Source organism: Euprymna scolopes, chromosome 42 (genome assembly GCF_053919585.1).
Source record: "Euprymna scolopes isolate OS-2025 chromosome 42, ASM5391958v1, whole genome shotgun sequence".
Lineage (NCBI taxonomy): Eukaryota > Metazoa > Mollusca > Cephalopoda > Sepiida > Sepiolidae > Euprymna > Euprymna scolopes.
Window position 1 is genome coordinate 50,231,840 of NC_136523.1, and position 22,720 is coordinate 50,254,559.

At 32.8% G+C, this 22,720-nt stretch overlaps 1 protein-coding gene across 6 annotated transcripts in view; it reads left to right on the forward strand.

The window, feature by feature from the left end:
- LOC145267102 (C-terminal-binding protein-like) overlaps positions 1-22,720 on the forward strand; it is a 259,066-nt gene that overhangs the window by 40,516 nt on the left and 195,830 nt on the right. For all 6 annotated transcript variants that reach the window (XM_080123111.1, XM_080123107.1, XM_080123116.1 and 3 more), the window contains exon 2: positions 13,088-13,329. The gene's annotated coding sequence lies outside the window, so the exon portion shown is untranslated. The remainder of the gene's footprint in view (positions 1-13,087; positions 13,330-22,720) is intronic.

Genomic DNA, 22,720 nt, shown 5'->3' on the forward strand with positions numbered 1-22,720 from the left:
ATGTAAAACGTACTCAGTTTGCATATATCAATCGTATTCGATTAAAAAATCTTATGATGAAAAAGATATTTTTTTACTAACTTTTGTAAATTTTGAAAAAGTCCAAGCTCAATGAATGCCTTTTTATTGGGTTTCAGAACATATATAGTGTAGTGTAATAATTCTCAAAGTTCCAAATGTTAAGTTTTCTCGGTTGATTATTTTTTACTTTTTGAAAGGTATCTATTACAATACTCTTAAGGACGTGACTAAATATGCAGCAATAACATAATTTTGCAGACTTGTTAGTCGCAATACGAAACAATGCTGTAATGGATCCCTTTTGAAAAGTAATAAATAACTGAGAAAACTGGATATTTGGAACTTGGAAAATTATATATATATATATATATATATATATATATATATATATATATATATATATATAATGGGTCTTCATGAAGTATTTTATCGAGGCAACCCGCACACATTATTGTAAGTTTTATTATTTAAGGTGCACCACTATTCCCCTCCCCCCCCCAAAAAAAAAAATTAGACAAAATTTTAACAAAAGAGTAGCTGAAAAGAATTTTTTTTTGAATATATTATTTTTTTAAGATTAATATGTATGCGTAAACATCACAATGCACGTGCTTGGAAAAATCCTAAGCTATTTAACTTATAGTGGAATATGTACTCTAGATAACAGGGTTGGTAATGTGGCCACTTTTAAAAAAATTTTTTTTTTTTTCAAGACTTCATCATTTAGGGCAATACGGCCAAAATTGTACTTTACCCCCCAAGTAAAGGAAAAAATTAAAATTTATAATCAAGTATATTTACTTATACGAATTAAGTAATGTGTATGTGTTGTGTGTGTGTGTGTGTGTGTGTGTGTGTGTGTGTGTGTGTGTGTGTGTGTGTACATGAAATTATCCCCAAGCAAATATTTTTTTATGGTAAGGTCTGATCCGCCATTAAAAATAGATGAACGTTTTATTTTTAAGGGAGTGTAGCATAGTAACTGTTCTGTTATCATGAATCTATTCACCCAAACATTACCTCCTTGGGAGCGGGGTAGTATACAGTAACATGAAATTGTCACAATCTGTTGTTCGTAAGCAAATTCAGCACTTACATTATTTATGTTAGCAAAAAAATTATGCTCCCCTACCTCCATTCATCATTACATTAACCAGCATTAATAAGAGTTATTTTTTTGTATGTAAAAGAATCTGCATGTGGTACAATTGTTGATCTGACAGACTGGGTGTGGCAAGCCAGACTAGTTCAGTCAAGGACTGTTGCGTCTGTTTCTTTTAATACCCTTGAGAAAATTGCATATTTTCATGTTATACTGCTTTGTGTGTGTGTATTTTATTTTTTGTTTTATTTACCCTTGTTTTCATAAAAATGTTCTATAAATGTAAATAGATCATGCGGAGTCTGTAGAGAGAACAAGGTCCTGGAGTCTGAGTAATCAAATGTATTACTGCAGGAGCTGAGCATTTGGACTGACTCAACAGCTTCGTTTTCCGTGTGAATTACCCCCTCCCAAGCAACTTCATGTTCAATCCTCCAATAAAAATAGTTTTTTGTTGTGTGTGTCTGTATAGTATCTGTTCTGTTGGAGGGTAGCCTACATTAAAATTGTTGCAGTTAGCTGTTTGTTATTAAAACAGCATTACTGCAGGAATTGAGCATTTAGATGACTGACTCCATAACTTTAATAGTATTTGGATTTATCGGACTACTGTTCTCATCTTGAGCGTGATTTTCACAACGTTTCGATTTATTTAGCCTTCGACCTTAAGGTGTATCTTGTTAAACTCGGGAATTTGGACGGAGTTTCAAACGAAACCTTTTATTTTACAGGGGTATCATGCTCTCGTTCCATCAGCCATGACTGGGTAGAGATCTCAAATAATTTGCAGTTGTATCTTTCAGTCGCCCACACTGAGAATTGAACCATAAACCTTCAAGAGGATATCATTTTACAATTGATTTTTCCAAGTACTCTAACCACTGTGCTATGGGTCCTTGCAGACCGAAAACAGAAAACCCTGAAACTAGATCAAGCAATCGGTCACTTTTCTTTTCTTGTATTTTTTCCTTTTTAATATTACACTAGAATGACCTATGGAGATTCCACAGTGCTTTCTACATTAATCTGTATGATTTAGTATTAATCTTTTAATGTCCATCGTAAGGTTCAATATTATCCAAAAAAAAAGATCCTTCTGTAAAACTAAGTCATTGTCAGTTAAATATTCAAGTAAATGAATGTTTTAAAATTGTTGCAATTTAATTTTTAAAACAATTGTCTTGTAAAAATGATTGCTACCAATTCTTCCGATCAATAAAATGAATTCTTTATATTTAATATTGTAGATTTTTAGTCAATGGCACAAAATAATTTAATTTTAGTACAATTCATTTCAAGTTACACTTGTTTACCTTTATGACATCAAATTAATCATCGATCACTTGTCTCACCCAGATCGTTTGTCGGCTGCTAATGCATTTGCCACGTTTCACAAAAGCTGACCAAGCTCTGGGATCAGTCACCAATGCTGACACTCGGTGACTAGTCGTAGTGCCAACGACAAACACCATAGATTGTCTTACCCAGAATCAGTTTGGTATCTTGCTGAGCCACGTGTTTAGCTGGCCACCGCATCGCTTCTTCCAGCCCAAAGGAGAAATCAGATGAATGACTTCCCTGAAATTGCCTTATTGATAGCAGAGAGCGTGACAAGCCTAGCGAAGGCATTTACTGGAGGGAGCTGATGTGGCACTACGCTCAGACTTTCATGTTCAGCAGGAAGTGTTTCCAGGGTAACGCAGACAGATGATCAAAAACCTCCAGTCTGCGAAGATCAGCAGCTTTCATCAATCAGGACTCGCAACCATAGAAAAGAATGGTGTAGATGAATGCATGGTAGACTCGCCAATCATTTTTTTTTTTCTTTTTGTGCATGAAAGTCGATAACATAAGACGGGTAATTGGTTAACAATATGGACTCGAAACCTAAATGTGTAAAGTTTGAATCCAGTTTGTTTAATAACCGCATCCATCAAACCCACATTTGACCGTGTGCCTCCTCTCCTTAAGAGGATGGGAATGAAATAACATACATGAAATAAAGTAACATTTTTATATAGATCAGTTATCAGGAAGATCTGTTAGAAAAGTACCATGACTGGAGATGTCTCTAAGCTTGAAAAAAGAGAAAAATGTAAGATGTTTTTAAATTCTTATATTTTATCTTTGTTTCCGGGGATATCCCTATTCATATATATAGGGTGGCAGGGCTCTATGGACAAACATATCTTTAGTTGGCCTTTAACAACTAAATATTTTTGTTTACTAGCCAAATAGAAAAATTACTAGCCGAACCCACGTTTTTAGAATGGTATCTTCATTCTGTGATGAATATGTACATATTTTTTCTGTATTTTTTTAATAAGTGTAATTCTAAATATACAACACATTTTATGTTGATACTTGAAGGTATAAACATTCTAATTTCTGTAGGTTTATTTATTTATTTATTTTTTTTTTAATAGCCTTCTTTAAAAAAAACAAAGAAAGTATATTGTTCTATTTAACTTTTATTTAAATCATTTAACTTAGTTTGTATTATTAAAAAAAGAAAAAGTTGAAAAGATATTTTTCACTCGGTAGTGAGCTTTGGAACATTGTCAGTAAAAGAAATGTAATCAATTGCCAAAAGATAAGCGTTCCATTATTTCTAGTTGTCATTTTGAAAAATCACTCGCAAACGCAACTTTCACTCGCAATGTAGAGCACTGAGTGAGGTGGAGCAATATCGAGTATTAAAAGTACACCATTATAAAGTTCATTCTTCACTTCATAATCAGTGAAAATTTTGTATTGATTGGATAATTAATTTTTGGTAAATTTTTAGAGACTCTATCAAAAAATACTCCCTCATGTTTTGACCATGCCTAGTTTACTAGAACCATAATAATTTTACTCAATGTGAAGTTTAAAACGACCCAAAAAAGTGATTCCTTATACATGTGTTGCATTTGTTTTTCATAAATATTAATATAAAATGTTCTTTTTTGCTTTCAAATGTCCCACCCCTCAACCTATGTGTTGAGTGCGTCAAGTTGCTTCTGGAATATAGCTCTAAACCGATTTCATAAAATCCAATTAAAATGTGTTTGGTATTGATCTAAAACCTGACCCATGATTGCATTGCCATCTTCCAACAGTTTATAAGTAGCGGGAAAGGTTGCTGGAAGTTGGCGTAATTAGTCAATTAGCTGTCAGCAGACAACAAAACTTAATTTATAGGAACAAAAACATTTTTCTCATGCTTTTTTTTTTTTTCTTAAAAAAAAAAAAAAAATTTGCTTTTGGCATTACAAAAATACATTCATTTTATAACTTATAATATAAGAAAAAGCTTAGGTACATTCCATAAACAATACATTAGATTTTCGTTCATAATTTTTCCATGTAAAAATTATTTGAAAATTATTTTGTTGGAAAAAAAAAATTGGTCTGTATTAAAAATAATAAATAATTTTTTGAATTAAAAATCAGTTTCAAAAGGAAAAAAACAATAGTTTGTACGATCGTTTCAGAAATGATGTTTTATTGAAATAGACAATATTTCTTGAACAATAATTTTATGAAAAAAATTTTTATATTTAAGCAAAGTCTCATCAGCAAAATAATACGGGTGTGTGGGGGTTTAAAGACACCAAAATAAACTAGCATTTTTGTATTGAGGCAGATATTCTTTTTTTTCCGCCCGTTTTTAAAGTTAGTTCTTATTTTAATCCATCTTTTTCTTGGCATGTTGTTAAAAGTTGTCTATTAATGGTTGAAATAATTATATTTTAAATGAAACACTGATAAATTCATAATTGCCCATGTGTGTGTATATATATATATATATATATTACACACACACTCTTTTGGGGAAAGAAATAATTCTAAATTAAACTTAAGATAAGTCTCAATTTGTGGTTTTGGTCCTGGATATGATATTAAACTATATCCAGTGGCGAGGCCCCAGCTTGCGGGCTTTGGGGAGTGTGGAGCAACCCTTTGTCATTTGCTCCCAGGTCCACTCTGACCCTGAGTGGTAGTACCTGTTAGGGTCTCAACTATCGGTTAAATAGAAACCGACTTGAAAACAGAAAATATATTCTATTATGGATTTTGTTTTTCGGACTCACTTCCTCATCTTCGGTGTTTTTGTTTTTTCCACTACGTTTCGGCCGTATCATCCTTCGGCCTTCTTCAGGTGTATCTCGAACTCGGGAACTTTTTTTTTTTTTTTTAATTTCGAACCCAACCCTTTATTGTGACCATCGCCCCTTCTGGGATGAAGTTAAGATAATAAACAGTGAGCCCCACTGGAAAGTGCGAAAATTCAAACAGCACACATGCTAGGAGCTAACAACCTCCTGAGCAAACCGAGTATAGAACTGAACACAATTTGGGAACCTCTAATCATAAGAGAGAACCTAGAATAACAACTTAGGTTTAACAGTCCTAAAAATTGATAGATCATCGTCCTAGTGACACATGGCCGAGGCGACTAAGACGTTGGAACAGACATTGCAAGTCTCCAAGGTGTTGAATTCAATCCTGAGCGAAAGCAGTGGCAGTGACAACACAATGGCAGCGACAGCAATAGACGCAACAGCATTAAGCGGTAGCAGCAGGGACGGCCTGAATGGAACAAGAACATGGTACTCCCGTAACAAAGGGTTGGTTTCGAAATTCCAAAAAACAGTTCCCGAGTTCGAGATACACCTGAAGGATGCCGAAGGATGATACGGCCGAAATGTAGTAGAAAAAGCACCGAAGATGAGGAAGTGAGTCCAAAAAACGAAATCCGTAATGAAATCCCCTCATCCCAGAACTATAGACAAGTAAATATATTCTATTAAAAAAATTTTCTTCAAAATCTTTGAATTCGGCATTAAATAACTTGAAATGGGTTGATATGCCGTAAAACAAAAACAATCAAGCAACTCGTGCTTTGTTTTCAGCATTTAGAAATTTATTGTTTGAGAATCTTTACTTTGGTTCCTTCTGGTAACTTTTCCGGATGCTTGCTGTAAACTGCCAAAAAATGTCTGACCTTTGGGTTTGCTTCTGAATCAGGACCACCAGTTATGTAGGTCACTAAAACCAAAACCTATCTGTAGTTTCTACTTTCCACAAAATATTTCTTTATTTTTATCTTTTTGAAAAAATATAATTGTGCCTAGTCGATCAGCCTTTAGCTAGCTGTTCAAAACAATTTCCTGTTTTGATTGCTCTGTTATAATAAAATCGTTTTTAGCTAATTTATCTTTTATATATATATATAACATTTTATATCCATTAATTCTTCTAGAACAACTGTTCTCAACCTTTCCTCCATCGACACCTCGGCTTTATGCATTTCTCCATTTATCCCCTACTACCAAACAAAAATTCATAGCAATCATCATAAAGTGACAGAAAAACAGTCAAGTACCTTTTTTATTGTTTAGGACTTGTGGAGGACAGGGTGGCCTGCTTATGTAATTGACAATCCCATCCTTCATGTTGGGGAGAGAAATAATGGTCGCGTAATGATGACACGCATTACAGATATACGATAACAAATAAATGTAGATTGATTTACATTTAATTACAAATCAAGGTTGTAAGACTTTCTAGTGAAAGTTGAATGAGTAATGTTACTTGCGTTTAGGCCTCAATATTCTTTGAGAGTTTGAACTATCTCCAGAACCGGGAGGATGTTTCCGTCACATTTGCATTGTCCTAAGGTCCAGCGGAAAGAGAATGAAATATATAAAATGAAAATGTAGCTGCATCATCCCCTGGGGGCAAGGCACGGTGTTACCAGAGTTGAAGGGCGATAATCGTGTTTGCCATAAGGTCGTGTGTGTCTACATGTGGAGAATTACCCTCTCATAGACTTTAGATTTTCTATGAAAATAGTGTTGTATGTTCGTATAATAAAATCTGTTCTTGATAGCATGACACTGGAAAGATGCTGGTGAATATGCTTATTTCCACATTCATCACATTCTCTAAGAAACCTGAAACAACCAACTGTGAATGTAACCGAACGATTTGCCTGATGAGCTGTACATTAAAGCTCCTACTGAATATACTAATGAGATTGCGATACAAAAATACAATCTGAAATATCAGATGTGCAATTTGGATTTGTCGCAGACAAGGAAATAAATGCCATATTCATAATGGTAATGCTGACGGAAAGATGTATAAAGATGCAGAAAGACCTCAACCTCTGTTTTATCGATTTCTCAAAAGCCTTTGATGAAGCAAGACCTGAAAACCTATATAAATTGCTAAATAAACTAATAAATATATAAATTGCTAAATAAACTAATAAATATATAAATTGCTAAATAAACTAATAAATATATAAATTGCTAAATAAACTAATAAATATATAAATTGCTAAATAAACTAATATATAAATTGCTAAATAAACTAATATATAAATTGCTAAATAAACTAATATATAAATTGCTAAATAAACTAATATATAAATTGCTAAATAAACTAATATATAAATTGCTAAATAAACTAATATATATATAAATTGCTAAATAAACTAATAAATATATAAATTGCTAAATAAACTAATAAATATATAAATTGCTAAATAAACTAATAAATATATAAATTGCTAAATAAACTAGGCATTGATGGGAAAGACCTTAGAATTCTGAGCAACCCCGATTGGAGACAAAATAGAATGGATGGAGAGCACAGTGGGGAAACATTAATTAGAGAAGTCCCAAGAGTGTGTTTTGTCACCAGATTTATTCAACCTCAAAACATACTGAAGGAAATTGAGAACATCGAAGGAATAAGTTTGGCTAGATACAACATTAACCATATAAGGTATGCAAACGACACCGTTAATAGCTCAATCTGAAGAGATCCTCTAACACATGCTGGATACTGTGATGGAAGCAAGTGAAAGTAAAGGACTTGCTTTGAACATCTCCAAAACAGTAATCATGATAGTATCCAAGAACACCCAAGTTCCAACATACAAGCTACAATGTCTTGATTTACCAGTTAAACAAGTTGATAAATTTAAATATCTAAGATACTGGATCACATTCGATGGAAGGTGTGCACTGAAATTCAAAGTCGCATAGCCGCAGCCTAAGTCACCTTCTGGAGATTGTCATCAATCATGACCAACAGAAACATTAAAATAGATATCAAATTAAGAATACGCCGAATGTATGTATGGTCTGTTCTATTATACAGTTGTGAGTGCTGGACAATCACCAACACCATGAGGAAAAGACTCGAGGCAACTGAAACTTGGTTTTCTGAAGAGAATTTTGAAGATATCCTGGACAGAAAAGAAAAATCAAGAGATATTAAAAATGGCAAACAAAGAAAGTTCTCTAATAAGAACAGTCCAAAAAGGACAAGGTTCATGGGCCATGTCTGCAAAAAAACCGGAGTAGAACAGATTAGTTTGACAGGAAAGATCATGGGTCGAAGAAGGACAACAGCGAGAAACATGTTTACAGTCTGAATACCTGGGCAACATCAAAAATGAGCAACAATGAATTCATGAATGCCTCGAGAGAGTGATGGATAGATTGAGAGCCATAGCTGTCAATGCCTGTGTTGTCTTGTGGGGGGGGGGGTTCATATTGGGGACATGTTGAATAGTCGGGATACATATTGGAGACACATGACGTGGACTCATGATAATGACATTTATATAGATTATACACATAACTGTAATGATTCTTGGGGACTTCATATTATTAATACAGAGCTGGGACGTTTATACAGTTCTTGTTAATACGGAGGGGGAGATACATAAGTGATGGTGGAGCCAGATACTTGTAGGAAATTATACAAAGTTCGTTTGCAGAAATGATGATCAAAACATATCTACCTCTCCAGTTGGTGGAATGACAACACGAAAACAGTTACAAAAATATTAGATGATTTCTTTATTCCTCAGCCGGCCGATTGATGATGTCAGGAATTCAAACTTGTATGACTACGTGGTCTCTTTCGCCCATTTGCCTCTAAGGGCATCAGCTTCATTAGTCGTTTGACCTGATTACCTTATTTTCGCTAGCTTTGTTTATTATATTTTTGCTGATTTTGGTCTAACCCATTTTAATATCAGTTAACTTTCCTGGCTGATTGATGTACAGATCACTTTACTCCCGGGATTGTCTCATTGTGTTCTAGTGATTGGCCGGACCTTCTCCTTAACACCTGTCCCAGGCAGGATACCACTTGATGATGATAATAAAAGAAAATCAAACCTTTTATAAATAGATTAGGAAGTAAATTGGTATTAACTTTATTAGACCTGACACAATCTAAAAAGAAATTATTTTTTAAATTATCAGGTACTTCAATTACCCTCTATAATTTTTTTTACATCCTAGGTGTAAATTTACCCCGGTTGAGAACAACTGGTCTAGAATAAGTTAAATGTCAACTGACAAAGTGTAAAAAATTAAGTATTACACTAATGTAAATCATTTTTCTTTTTTATTGCATCTTTAATTTCGTTTAATTTGTTCAATGTTTTTTTTACAAGGGACATTCCAAAAATAATACCAATATTTTTTTTTTTTTTTTTTTTTTTTTTTTAATTCCATCTGAATGGATCATGGAGGATTGCAAATTACATTGTTATAATGACTGAACTTAGGCATGCATAATCTGAAAGTTTCATCTCTCTGTTGCAGATATTGACACTCTAAGAAAGCAACCCTGTCATGGATGTGCATCAAAAGCAGAGATGCATGATTGAATTTCTGGCAAGTGCATTGAGACTGGTGGTGATCATGTAGAAAAAATAAATTGTGGAGCATAAATGGTTGCTAGTTTTAATGGTACCATTCCTGTCTTTGTAGCTCTTTAACTTTTTAGTTAAAATATATATACATATATTAGGGTTTATATTTTGAACTACCATCGTAATATGGAATGTGCAAGGATGTGAATATTTATGGTTTGGATCACATTTTAAAGTTTTATTCTTCCACGCTGCTGTGTTAAAAATTGGAGATGAATGAAAATTTTAAACCTATTAAACTTCTAAAGTTTAATGAATGGTTTCATTAAAAGATTGTTTTACTGTAGCTTGGATGACAATCCTCCACACCATACTTTGAAATTTTTTTTTTTTTTTTTTAATTGTAAGTTCAGTGTTCAGTAGGCGTGGTGACGGTGCTTTGTTCACCAAAACCGGTTTTTAAGCATATTAGAGGAATGACTAAAACATTATTCCGGTTTTGAGAAATTTTTTTTTTCACATTCAAAAAAAAGCCAGGTTCAGTATAAGCTCTCATTTTATTAACTATTCTGAACTTTACCTCCCACTTCCAAATTTTTTTATAAAACAAATGAAAAATCATAATACAGGGGGGGGGGGAACAAAATTAATTTCATCTTTGTATCCATCTTAATTTGCTTCCAGTCTGTCTATATCCGACACTTCACTGCATTGGAATCAATTTGTTGTATGGTATTTACACTACGTGGATTGAACTGGCTTCCTCAAAAAGAGGAAGTCTTAAGGGAATATTGAATTTGCAGATGGTCCTCAGTTGGCTGTAATATCACATTTTGTAGATCATATATATCCTAGATGTAAAGCCAGTAAAGCTCTGGTGTTGACAAGTGGAGCGTAATTATACTGTTTATTTAGCCAAACATTATTGGCTACAGATGTGCATACATGTTTATGCTGCAATTCCTTTAGAAAAGCAGAATCATCAGGGCGGATCTTTGCAATGAGACTAGACTTTAAATAGTTGTTTTTGTCATTTTCCGATCCTTTTCAAATAAGGTTACATAAAATGAATATATATATATATATATATATATATATATATATAATTTAACCACTTGGGGCAGTGATTAAATATAAATAACCAAGTTCTCATTTAGAAAGCTCGATAGTACAATACTAGAGCTATATTTTTCTTTCAAGATACCATGTTAACAGTGATAGATACAATTGCCTTTACTCATTTTCGATAAGTTTTTTTTGTTTATCATTCACATTACATGTAATTGTTTCGGGCCACCAGTGTTTGCATATAAAGATATAATTGTTCACCAAACTTGCACAAGCCTGGGATTCATCAGTGCATTAGAAAAACTAATATGTCAAGTTTTTTTTCAGCCCACGAACAGGACATTTCCAGTTCAACAGTCATCATTAATTTTATTTATATATTAAAATTAAGTAGCACTTTTAAAAAATATCATGTATGAATTTTAAAGTTACTTTAAAGTCAAATGATAGATTTTTTTTTTTTTTTTTTTTTTTTTTTTTGAAGAGGTATTTATTTACATTTAAAAAAGATTTATAAAAATAAACACATGAGAATGCTCTTATATGATAAAAAGCTATCATGCCTTGAAAGGTAAATATCTCTTAAAGAAAAACATATCGTTTGGCCTTTTTAAATAAATTTTTAGTATATATATATATATATATATATATATACATACATACATACATAATGTGAGAGAGAGAAATAAAAAGGAACAAACCGAATTATGTGTTCATCAACGTTTCGTCTTTATTTCGAGACTTCCTCTGGATGAATGAGATTAAGAAAAAACACCAGTACAAATATTTGAAAATTTTTCATGAACAAAGTGTAATGCTGTTCTATTCCAGAAACAACACAAGCCCCCCCCCCCTCCTTTTTTGAATTTCTAACGTTTTTTTTTTCCATTTCTGAAATAGAACAGTGTCACTTTGCAAAAAAATTTTTTTTCAAATATTTGTACTGGCGTTTTTTGTTTTCTTAATCTCCTTCATCCAGAGGAAGTCTTGAAATAAAGACGAAACCTTGAACACATAACTCTGTTTCTTTTTATTTCTCTATTTTGTCGGAATACTATATTCATATTCTCATATAATTAATTCTTTTTGGAAAAAGATATCCAGCAGAGTGCTCAATTATAAGGAAAAATCCTAAAATAAGAGCGTATTTGTTTTGTTTACAGAAAGATTTTAGATGGAACAAAATCATTGGTACCGTCGGTTTCAAACAATACTCATCTATTTTATAAGCGGAAGTAAAACGAGAATTAAACGTGAACTCGTGATCTATATATATTTCCACTTCCGATTATAAAATAGATGAGTATTGGCTGAAGAGCTTGATATGGGTATCTAAAACGGTCCTAATTATCAGGTTTGAAACCGATGGTACCAATGACTTGTCCCATCTAAAAATTTTCTATATATATATATATAATAAAAATTACAATTAAATTTACCAAGATGATAAAATTAAAGTATATTATAAATATTAAAGAATTAATATTTATAAAATTCTCAGCCAGATGTAAAAGCTCGATAAAACCAAATAGGAAATAGAGCTTATTTTTCCTTGGATTTTACGTGTACAAATGGAAATTCTTTTAACTTTCTTGAAGTTATACATTTGGATTTTACCGTCACTGGATTTTTTATCTTCCACCAGACTATCTATTCATGTGTAATCACCTTTTTCTTCACCATATTCCCTCTGCTTCACTTTTTTTGTTATCTAGTAAGATCTTTGACTTACTTGTTGTTTCATCAAATACTTCTGCATGCAAAATCCGATCCCGCATTTTGCTAATTCCTACCCTCTGATGAGAAGGAAAGTATTTCTTCGAAACTCTGCGGATTAAGGACTATCCACTTATCCAGTGTTTCCTTTTCAGATTAAATGTTTTTAACTCATTTCAAAGTGTTTTTTTAACATTTTATTAACTGTTTGCTCATATATATGAAATTTATTTATACAAACATTCATGGCTACATATGTGCATACATGTTTCTGTAATCACCCGCGTTGGGGGATTACGTCTTCAGGCCAAGAATTATCGAGAACACACACACACACACATATATATATATATATATATATACACACACACACGCACATACTGCTTCAAGCAACCTACATAAACGTCATATTGAATTTAAAAAAATGCTTATTTTATTTTACATTTGGTTCAATATTTCATCAGGTTTAATCCAAATACATACTAAATGTTTTTTCCGTTTTCTTGTAGGCTGTTACTGTTTTTTACTTGTCTTCAACAAACTATGGCTGTACAACCAAATGCAGGCAGGGCCATGTTGTGACTTACCTAGGAACAACTTTTATGCAACAACTGCAATTTCTCTTCACAATACAACTCTAACTTACTTGGATTTACTAACTTCATTGGATATTTTTGCTATTGGATATATTCATTCATCATTGTGAGAGTGTTAGCTCGGAACATACATTTCTTTTTGATTCCTTGAAAAGGTAGGATTCTTCCATTTCTGTTAATTTGTTTTTTATAACTTGCTAAATGATTGGTGTACAAAAAAAAAAAAAATTTTTTTTTTTTTATTTTTTTTTTTAAATCATTATTACATCCGTCGTAAATGTCTCCTTTCAGATGGAGCTTTCTAGGTAAAATAGAAAATATTCACTTTATCATGGTCAGCATATTGGAAATTGTGAAATGGTTTGATACAAAAAGCAAAATCACTCCACTTTTTTCCGGGCAAATAATTTGCTTTCAACAATTTATATAAATTATGAAAAATTAAAATTTGATTTTAGTTAATCAAATTTTAATTTTTCATAATTATGCTTTTCATTTTTAAATATTTTTTTTAATGATATAATTATTAACCAAATATAATTATATTACAAGCTAACAAAGAATTATTGACCCCCCCCCCCCATACGTCCTTGACAAAGGAGGGATTGGACCTAATAATCCACCCCAGTTTGTCCATTTGTATTTTTCTGAATAATCACGTCTTGGATTATTTTGGAAATTTTGCACAAACATTAGTCATGATAAAAGTAAATTTTTGCCAGAATGGATTTTTCCGGATAACTCTGGTTGCCCTTCTAGGGGCTATCATAGTGGTGAAATTGCCCCCAAATCATTCATTTGTTCACACTTTTTTCAATAACCATGCCTTGGATTTTTTAAAAATTTGCACAAACATTAGTCATGGTGAAAGTAAATTTTTTGCTTGTGGAAGAGGACCCCACATGCTCGGCTTAACAAATAAATTGAAACTTTTTTTTTTTTACTAGCAGGGATACCTGGTGTTGCCCATAAAAACAAAATGTTGTACCATCTTTATATTAAAACTTCTATCTCTACTTTTCTCAATCCACCTTCTTTCTTCCTCTTGTTTTTCCATATCTCTCTCCCATCCCTCTTTTTCACCTATCCTAAGCCCAAGCCCATTTCTCTTACAATGTATTGAAAAAATAATGTAAGCCATTCACCTTTCCTGTACAATAATAGATAAGGTTGGAAATAGTTGAAAAAAAATTTGCCCCCCTCCCTTCCTGAGGAAACAACATTGATTAACTCAGCTTTTGAAAAAATAACTAGCAGAGTACCTGGCATTGCCAAGGAGCATGGATAACAAAAAAAAAAAAAAATCCTGTAACATTTTATTTTAAAACCTTCTCACTCTCTGAATGCTTTCTTCCTTCCTCAACTGGTTCAATATAATAAATATAAAGCCTACTGACTGATTGGTTGACCTAGTTTAAGTGTTGCTTTTTAAATAACTATTATTAAGAAAAAGTAATCTTAAATCACGGCAATTTCTGCAATGTACTAACTCTATAATGCAAAAATAAATATAAATGTGCTATCAAAAAATCTTCCTGTTGGACCAACAAAGAACATAAAACTTATTTAGGCAAAGGTTTATAGGTGTCTTGTGTAGTTTTTTACTTTAGTTGGACACAGACAAATGTCCTTTAGAAGGATGGTAGTCACAAGATAAGTAAAATTAATTCCTCACTGAACAGGACAGTTCGTGCACTACTTCTGTCCTCTTATAAAGATTAATATATAGTTGTACTAAACTTCATTTTTATAATCTTTATTCCAATATGATCCAACCTAGTACATTATTTTGAGTCTAGAAAATGTCTTAAATTTGAGGCTTAAGCTGTAGGCTCCTTAAGTGAATCTTAGCATACATACTCTCGACAAATCTGTTTAGCAGCAAAATTCGACTTGCAATGATTATGAATCAAATTCAATGTATACCTGAAATATTTTAATTTTTAAATAGGAGCTTGCACTCGTGTCTTCCCTAAAACTCCTTTCAAATACCCCAAATAAACAAATTTAGGGAATGTTTATTAATGAACATCTGATATCTATTAAAATTTCACAAATTTGAGATTGCATAAAATGGAGTTAAATTAAATATAGTTCACATTACGCATGCTTAAACCTAGCAGTTGTTCCAACATTCATAATCATCAACTAATTAGTTTAGGAGTGAATTCTATGCATATTAATATATAAATTTGTACACATAGCTAACTTTATTACCTGTCAAAACATGAGTAGGAATTTGTACTAATCAGGGATACGTCTTTGGCAATCAGTCCGACAATGATTGTTAAGCTTTTATGGGTCCACCTTCTCAGTTTTTGCCTTGTCTTTGAGATAGGAAAGAGTTGGTTTATTGCTAATTGCCTGAGATGCCTCTAACAGAGAATGCTAATGGGCTGCTGAGGCGTTTTTGTTTTTTATCCTACTTTAGGTCAGTGTGCTTGCTTTTCAAAAATCACCTAATTTGGTTTCTAACCTCCTCCAGAGAAAGTAAATATATCTAATTTAATATATTTACTCATTCTGTTGGAAAATTATGCGTGGTTTCTTCCCAGCAATAGTTTAAAAAAAAAAAAAAAAAAAAAATCACAACTTGGTTGTTTGATTAATTGTACTTTTTGTATTAACAAGATATTGATTTAGTTACTTTTTTGACCGTTTAACAGACAGACCTAACCTGTTTTGAAACTGACGTTTTATCCGCTTGAGTCACAGATTGATTTCTTGTCATTGGTCAAGTCGACCATACTAAATATGCAAATTAATGGACAAAGCTGTCTGCAATGTTGGCACATGGAAAGTGCACTGCGATCAATATGTCGCAAGTTATTGCTGTTCATTTACAGTGACAAGTCTTTGGTACCCAGACTATTTCAAAATTACAGGAAGCGGATAAACAGTAGCTCGTCAGTGCATCCCATCTTCATCATTGTCATGTGTTTCCAAGCCCTATGGCTTACTTTTATATCAAACAAATTAACTGAATTGTTAGAATTTATTAATCTCTATAATAATTAACTTGTTTGACCTTTTCTTATATCTATATGGGCGTTTTCTGCCTTTTCATGACGCTGAGTTTTTCATGATTAAATACAATGGTATAAAACTAAAAAGAAGAATCTTGTTCAAATTAAATAAGCCAGTATGCATTTTGGTTTCTTTTGTAAACAAGTCGGCCATTTTAATTGAAACCTCTCCTTGCGAAAAATGACCCAGTTGATGTTTAAAAAATTTTTTTGGCAAATTTTTTTCAATATTTGTTGTCCAAGAGATCAATCTTTCTAACGATACCAATTTTGTCAGTGTTCATTGCATGTGCCAAAAGTTTTTTTTTGACAGACAACTTCCCTTTATATAACAGACTAGTGGGGGTCCCCCGGCGTTGCCAAGATGTAGAGGTAAAAGTATGGAGCCTTAAAAAAAAAAAAAGCAGTGAGAAAGGGGAGCTAGTAGGCAGGCGCGACGCTGTAACGCTAAGAGGAAAAGGAAGTGAAAAGCGAATGGTTTAGCTGCCGTGCCCACTGTAACATACGAAGTCGCCACTGTTTGCAATGAGCTTAGTCATTGCATAGCGTATGATGACTTTGCGAATATGTTGATAAAAAAACTGACCCCTCGTTGTAAAAAAACAAAAAAAAAAAACATTTGATGGTAAAGAATTCATGTTTTTTTGTACAATTTTTGGATATTTGTCATCTGAGAGACTGAACTTTCAAATAATACCAATTTTGTGAGTGTTGGTCATGTGTCAAAAGTTTTTAGGACACAGTCTTTTATATTATAGACTAGCCTGGATGCCCGGGTGTTGGGAGGTGTGTTGAGCAAAAAAAAAAAAAAAAAAAGTGGTAGTAGGCAGGTAGGCTCGAACCCGTACCACGAAAGAGGAAAAGAACGTGAAAAAAAGTGTTGTTGCTCATGCGTCCATCACCAAACGAGAAGTGGAGAAGGTTTAAATTAAGTCTAGTCAACCGAAAAAAGATTTTAAAATATCAGTAAAAAAAGTGACCCCCTACCTGTAGAAAAGTGCCCAATTGAGTGTGAAGGAATTAATGTTTTTAGCCAATATTTCGATATTTGTCGTCCAAAGGGCCGAGCTTCAAAACGACACCGATCTCGTGGAAACGCGTCGCCTCTGTCAAAAGTTTTAGGCAAATATACATACATACATTTAAACAGACTGGTGAGATTTATATTATAGATGGCAACTTTTTCAAAATTAAGTTGGGCCGAAAGGAATAAACACAAATGTGAAACATTTTTTGAGATCAAAAGACTGAAACATTAATTTAAAATAAACCTTTCATGTATAACTTTTAAACAGTCTTGTTCATATAAACATTTCAATTTTGATAAATTCAATACAAATTAAATGTTATTGTCATGAATAGAATATGAAGAAATTACTTGCAATTTAGAAATTGATCGTTTAATAGAATATTTGAATATTTGTCCATAAAATAAAATTGCAAAAAAATATGGTATGTTAAATTAAAAACACAAACAATAAAGTTTTAAGTACCAATACTTTAGAACGCAAATTGGATTTCGATCCAAACATTAAGTTTGCGAGAGCAAATGTTCTTGTACCATTGGCTATGACCAAGTAGAAATGTTATTTTTAGTTATTATAGTTGAAGGTTTAATCTTAACTACAGGTAATAATTATAAATAACATGGCACATCTACCTGGTCATTGCTGACAAAACAAGAACTATTTGCCTTCCATGGAGGTTTAAAATTTGACGTGTTCTAAAGTTTGATAGAAAGATCTTTTAATTAAAAAAAAAAATTGAGTCTGAGGGCATGGATCACATCCAAGTAAATGTCATAAGTCTTGTTATGACAATTCAAAATTAAGACACTTTCAATAAAGCCTGCTTCCATCATGTGGCTATGTATGATAACTTGTCCAAAATGATTATGTAAAGCGGATGTTTCTTAATCTTCCGTTAATCATCCTAAAGGAACGATGCACATAGGAGACATTACTCATTTGTTGATTCATACATACGGATATAGACATATTACAGCAATCTATTCTAAGTGCTGTATATTGTAGGAATATCAATAATTATTCTATTTATAGAAGGATTTTGTAGTCGAAGCATTGTGTGAAGTTTGAAAGGGCTGCTTGATGGTTATACTGATACAATTGATGGAAACGCTCTATGTATATAAATAGCGATAAAAAATCTTGAAGGAATTTTAATAATTTTCAATTACATTTCATACATCTACCATCTTGTGCAACACACTATGTTCATAGTGTGTTGCACAAGATGGTAGATGTATGAATTTCCCTAAAATTTTAAGAATTTCTTTATCAGGGGAACCTTAAACTATATCCGGTGATGAGGCCCCAGCTTGCGGGCTTTGGGGAGTGTGGAGCCACTCTTTAATTGCCATTGCTCCCAGGTCCACTCTGACCCGGTGTGGTAGTACCTGTTAGGGTCCCAACTATGGGTTAAATAGAAACCAACTTGAAAACAACAAATTTATTCTATTTAAAAAAAGATTCTTCCAAATCTTTGGATTCAGCATTAAATAATCTTATAAGGGTTAATATGCCGTAAAACAAAAACAACCAACCAATCATCAGGGGATGAGAAGTGTAAACATCTCTCAGATGTGCCTACATTTGTTTGGGCTGGAAGACTGAGAGCTGTTTGCACTTTTTCTTTTCCCCGGATGAAGAAATTTTGTGGAAATTCTATCATTTTGTGCGGTACACCGTTTCAAAATATAGATTGGACGAGTTTATCGGCATTGGATAATCCATAAATAGTTGGTATGCCATAAAAGCAAAAAAAAAAAAAGAATTACATTGGTTGTCTCTAACATACATATGTAACGTTGTAGTTACAAGCAAAAGAAATAAATTAAAATCTGGGTTGGCATTCTTTTTTCTTTCTTGATAGTTATTACAGTTAATTTCCCGTCTCGATACCACTTAAGTTTCCTGCCATCATTCATCTTGCCCGGTGTACAATTTTCTTCTGCTGGCCACATGCCGGCCACAGCCGACTCGTTCTCGCCTGGATTTTACACGTCCATTTTCTTTGACCCTCGCACTTTTCTGATGTCCACCACATGGTGCGTTTTTCTTGCATACATCCTTATTTGCATATGTGTTTTTTGGCTGCTGCTAATCTATTATGCAAGCCAGCTGTCCTTCACTGCTGCTGCTATTTCCCCATGCACTCATTATGCACTCGTACACATTAACAGATATACTGATAGACAGTAACACCTTCATCAATAGATATACTGATATAAAATATACTGATATACAGTAATACCTTTTTAGATATGGATTTAATTGACGTATCTAATTCAAAATCGCATTTCAAAATAATTATTCCCATTTGAATTAAAAGAAACGGTATTAATCCGTTCCAAAGGTAAGTTGACCCAAAATAAAGTCAAATTACACTCAACAATCACTAAAAGATGAATACAATAGTAATAAGGAAATAGCTGCCTTGGCAAGAGCTACCGTACGGAATGCATGTGAGGAGAGAGGAAAAATCAAGGTCACACACACGTGATATGGGAACTAAAGGCAATATTATAAACAATTTAAAAAGTTGAATAAACTTGCCAATCCTTAATATTTAAGTCTTAATCTAACAGAAAGGATGAATAAAAAAAAAGGAATAAAACTGTAACGAACTTAGCATGAAAACAAGGATGAGTGGCTAATAAAGGTGAGCTACGAGACGGAGAGAGGTCTGAGACAGCATAGCATGGTCTACGAGAGACACTTTTGCGTTTTGTATTTTTTGCTTTTTCCTTTTCGTTAATTATTTGGGGCTTTTCATTTTGTTTTCTTTGCTTTTTTTCTTTCTACATAGAAAATTATATAAAAAAGGGCGTCTTAAAGCATATACAATTTTTTTTTTTTTTTTTTTTTTTTTTTAACTCTGCGTTATATCTTAGTGCGTTTGTATCATGGTATTACTGTATATCAAGTTAGATTGGTCAGAATGTATGTGTGTGGGGGAATAACCACTGTGTGAGAATTATTCTGAATAATACAAATAAACATTTATGGGTTTTAGCTTGAACAGGTAATGTCTTGATTCTAATATCTGCAAAGTGTATTTAGTTCAGTTGTTGGCCTGGATACAAGTCTTGATTTTATTGCCCCCCCCCTCTCTGTTTTTCGGATTTTACTCGTATTTAAATCTTCGCTGGACCAAACAAAGGACTAAATGTAATGGTTGTTGCAGAAAACAGACATTGTCCAATACAAAGCTTTTCATTATGGATAAATGCCCAGATGGCTTGATTAGTATAATAACGGTTACAATATGATCTTCGTTGTTCTTCTCATTAGTGATTTAAAAAAAAAAAAAATACTAGTACGATTTCAAGTTTAATAACCTGCTTGATTTGATGTTGCAACACTTTGCTATTAGTTAACTTATCTGAATCTGTTTTTCAAGCATCAATTCCTGAACTGATTTAGATATATAATGCTTTTTAGATTAACTTGTTATAGTATTTATTTACTAACAGGACCCATAGAAATTCGATGGAATGAGAAATGTTTAATCAGCAAATGTTTCAAATAAAGCTGATAATTTTCTGGACAGCGCAACAAATCAGTCTTTTGGACAGAAAAACCAATAACATGCAGCAAATATTAATTTCTATGAAAATAGTGTCCAAGTATGAATAAATACTCAAAGTAATATTGTGCTACATCGTTCAATACAAATAAAATTACATTGTAAGAGACAATCTTTAATTTACTCCTTCAGTCAATATTGTTTCTTCCATTTTTTTTTTCACTTTTTCTTTCATTTTGTTTTTTTTTATGTAATGTTTTGATGATTCTCTGAAGAACTGCTACATGTTGTTTTCTCACACCATTACAACAATCACCATTTATTATAATGGTATTCGAAATCAAGGGTACACACAAAAGGGAGGTCACTCTTATATTCTTGACCAGGGTTGCCAGGTTACTCCCCCCCTTTTTTTTTTTTTAAGGCCAAATTTTGCATCTGTCCTTTTTAAATCAGTTTTACTTTCCAAAATTGTATTTGTCCCCCCCCCCTCTTTTTTCCACCCAAAGCATAATGTACTAAGAAAGGAACAAGCAGAATATTATAAAATTAATATATACATCTATTTATTCATCTACCATTTTGGTGTGACTAGACATTTTTGAAGCTGTGATTCAAAGAAAACTATCATATCTTACCTGCACGCTATCTCCTTCATAACACAATTTTTATTCGACACTGCTAATAACCAAGAGAACTTCTTATAGTTATGCTTTACACTCAAACCATTAATCCATGTTCTTGGATAAAGTATTTGTTCACTAAATAAATACAAAATACAGCAGCAAATCCTAACCATCATGATGACTACGTTTTGAAATGTGCGCTTTTTTTTTTTTTTTATATATAAACATACTTGATGAAATTCTAAGTATTCTGATCTTATATCTATAAAAGTGAACGTGTGTGTCTGTGTACATTTCCCTATGCAATAACTGTCAATTTTAACTCAAAATTTGATATATAGGGTACTGAGATTTGGGAAAATCTTTGTAATTTGTTTTCGGCGAGAAATTTAGCTTTTAAGGGGTCAAAGTTCAACGATCTGACCTTTTGAGAAATCTACCAAACTCCTGTCAATTTTGGGTATAAACAATTGAAATTTTACATAAAGTTTATTCAGACATAGCGCAAGCTTTTTAATTGGTTTTTGGCCATAAATTTAGCTGCAAATGGGTCAAAGCTAAAAAGATTTGACCTTTGTGGTCTCTAGCAAACTATTCAGCTTATTTAGATTTAAACATTTGAAATTTTACATGAAGGGGTATGCAGACATGCAGCAAGATTTTTCATCAGTTTTGGGGCAAGAATTTGGCTGCCAATAGGTCAAAGTTAAGTTGACCTTTGCAAACTTTATCAAACTCCTCTGCCAATTTTAAGTCTGAACACTTGAAATTTTAGATGTAGGTTACTTGGACATGAGTCTGAACTGCTAGTGTATGTATGTGTGTGTGTGTATATAATATGCAAGGTGTTACACCCAAATACAAAATAATAAAAAGTTGTACATGTAGAAAACCAATTTATTTAGCAATAGTATTTCTCACTGACAGACAATTACCTCAAAGTGGGCACAAAATGAGTTGCACACTTTGGTGACCATGTTTGCTTGTAACGATGATTGCTTCCATGACGGCAACCTTTAGAGAGTTGCCCATGTTGTGGGTGTGCTTGTTGGTCTTAGTGTAAATCATTGTTCTAAAAGAAATATTGCAGTTGGGTGAGGAAGGCAGTCACAAGTCCAGGGAAAAATGGATGAACAACATTGTGGAGCAGCCACACCTAAGTCAGTATTGGCTTTCTCTGCAGTGGTGGGGGTCCTACTAGGAGACATAGGAGTCTCTAGTAGCAATTTTGTCCTTCTAGAGATTGAGCAACTCCTGGTAGGTCTTGGTAATGACTCAAATGTTGGATTTTACTGTGTGTGTGACTAAAAGAAGTGTTAACAGGCTAGAATACAAACCCATGGTGT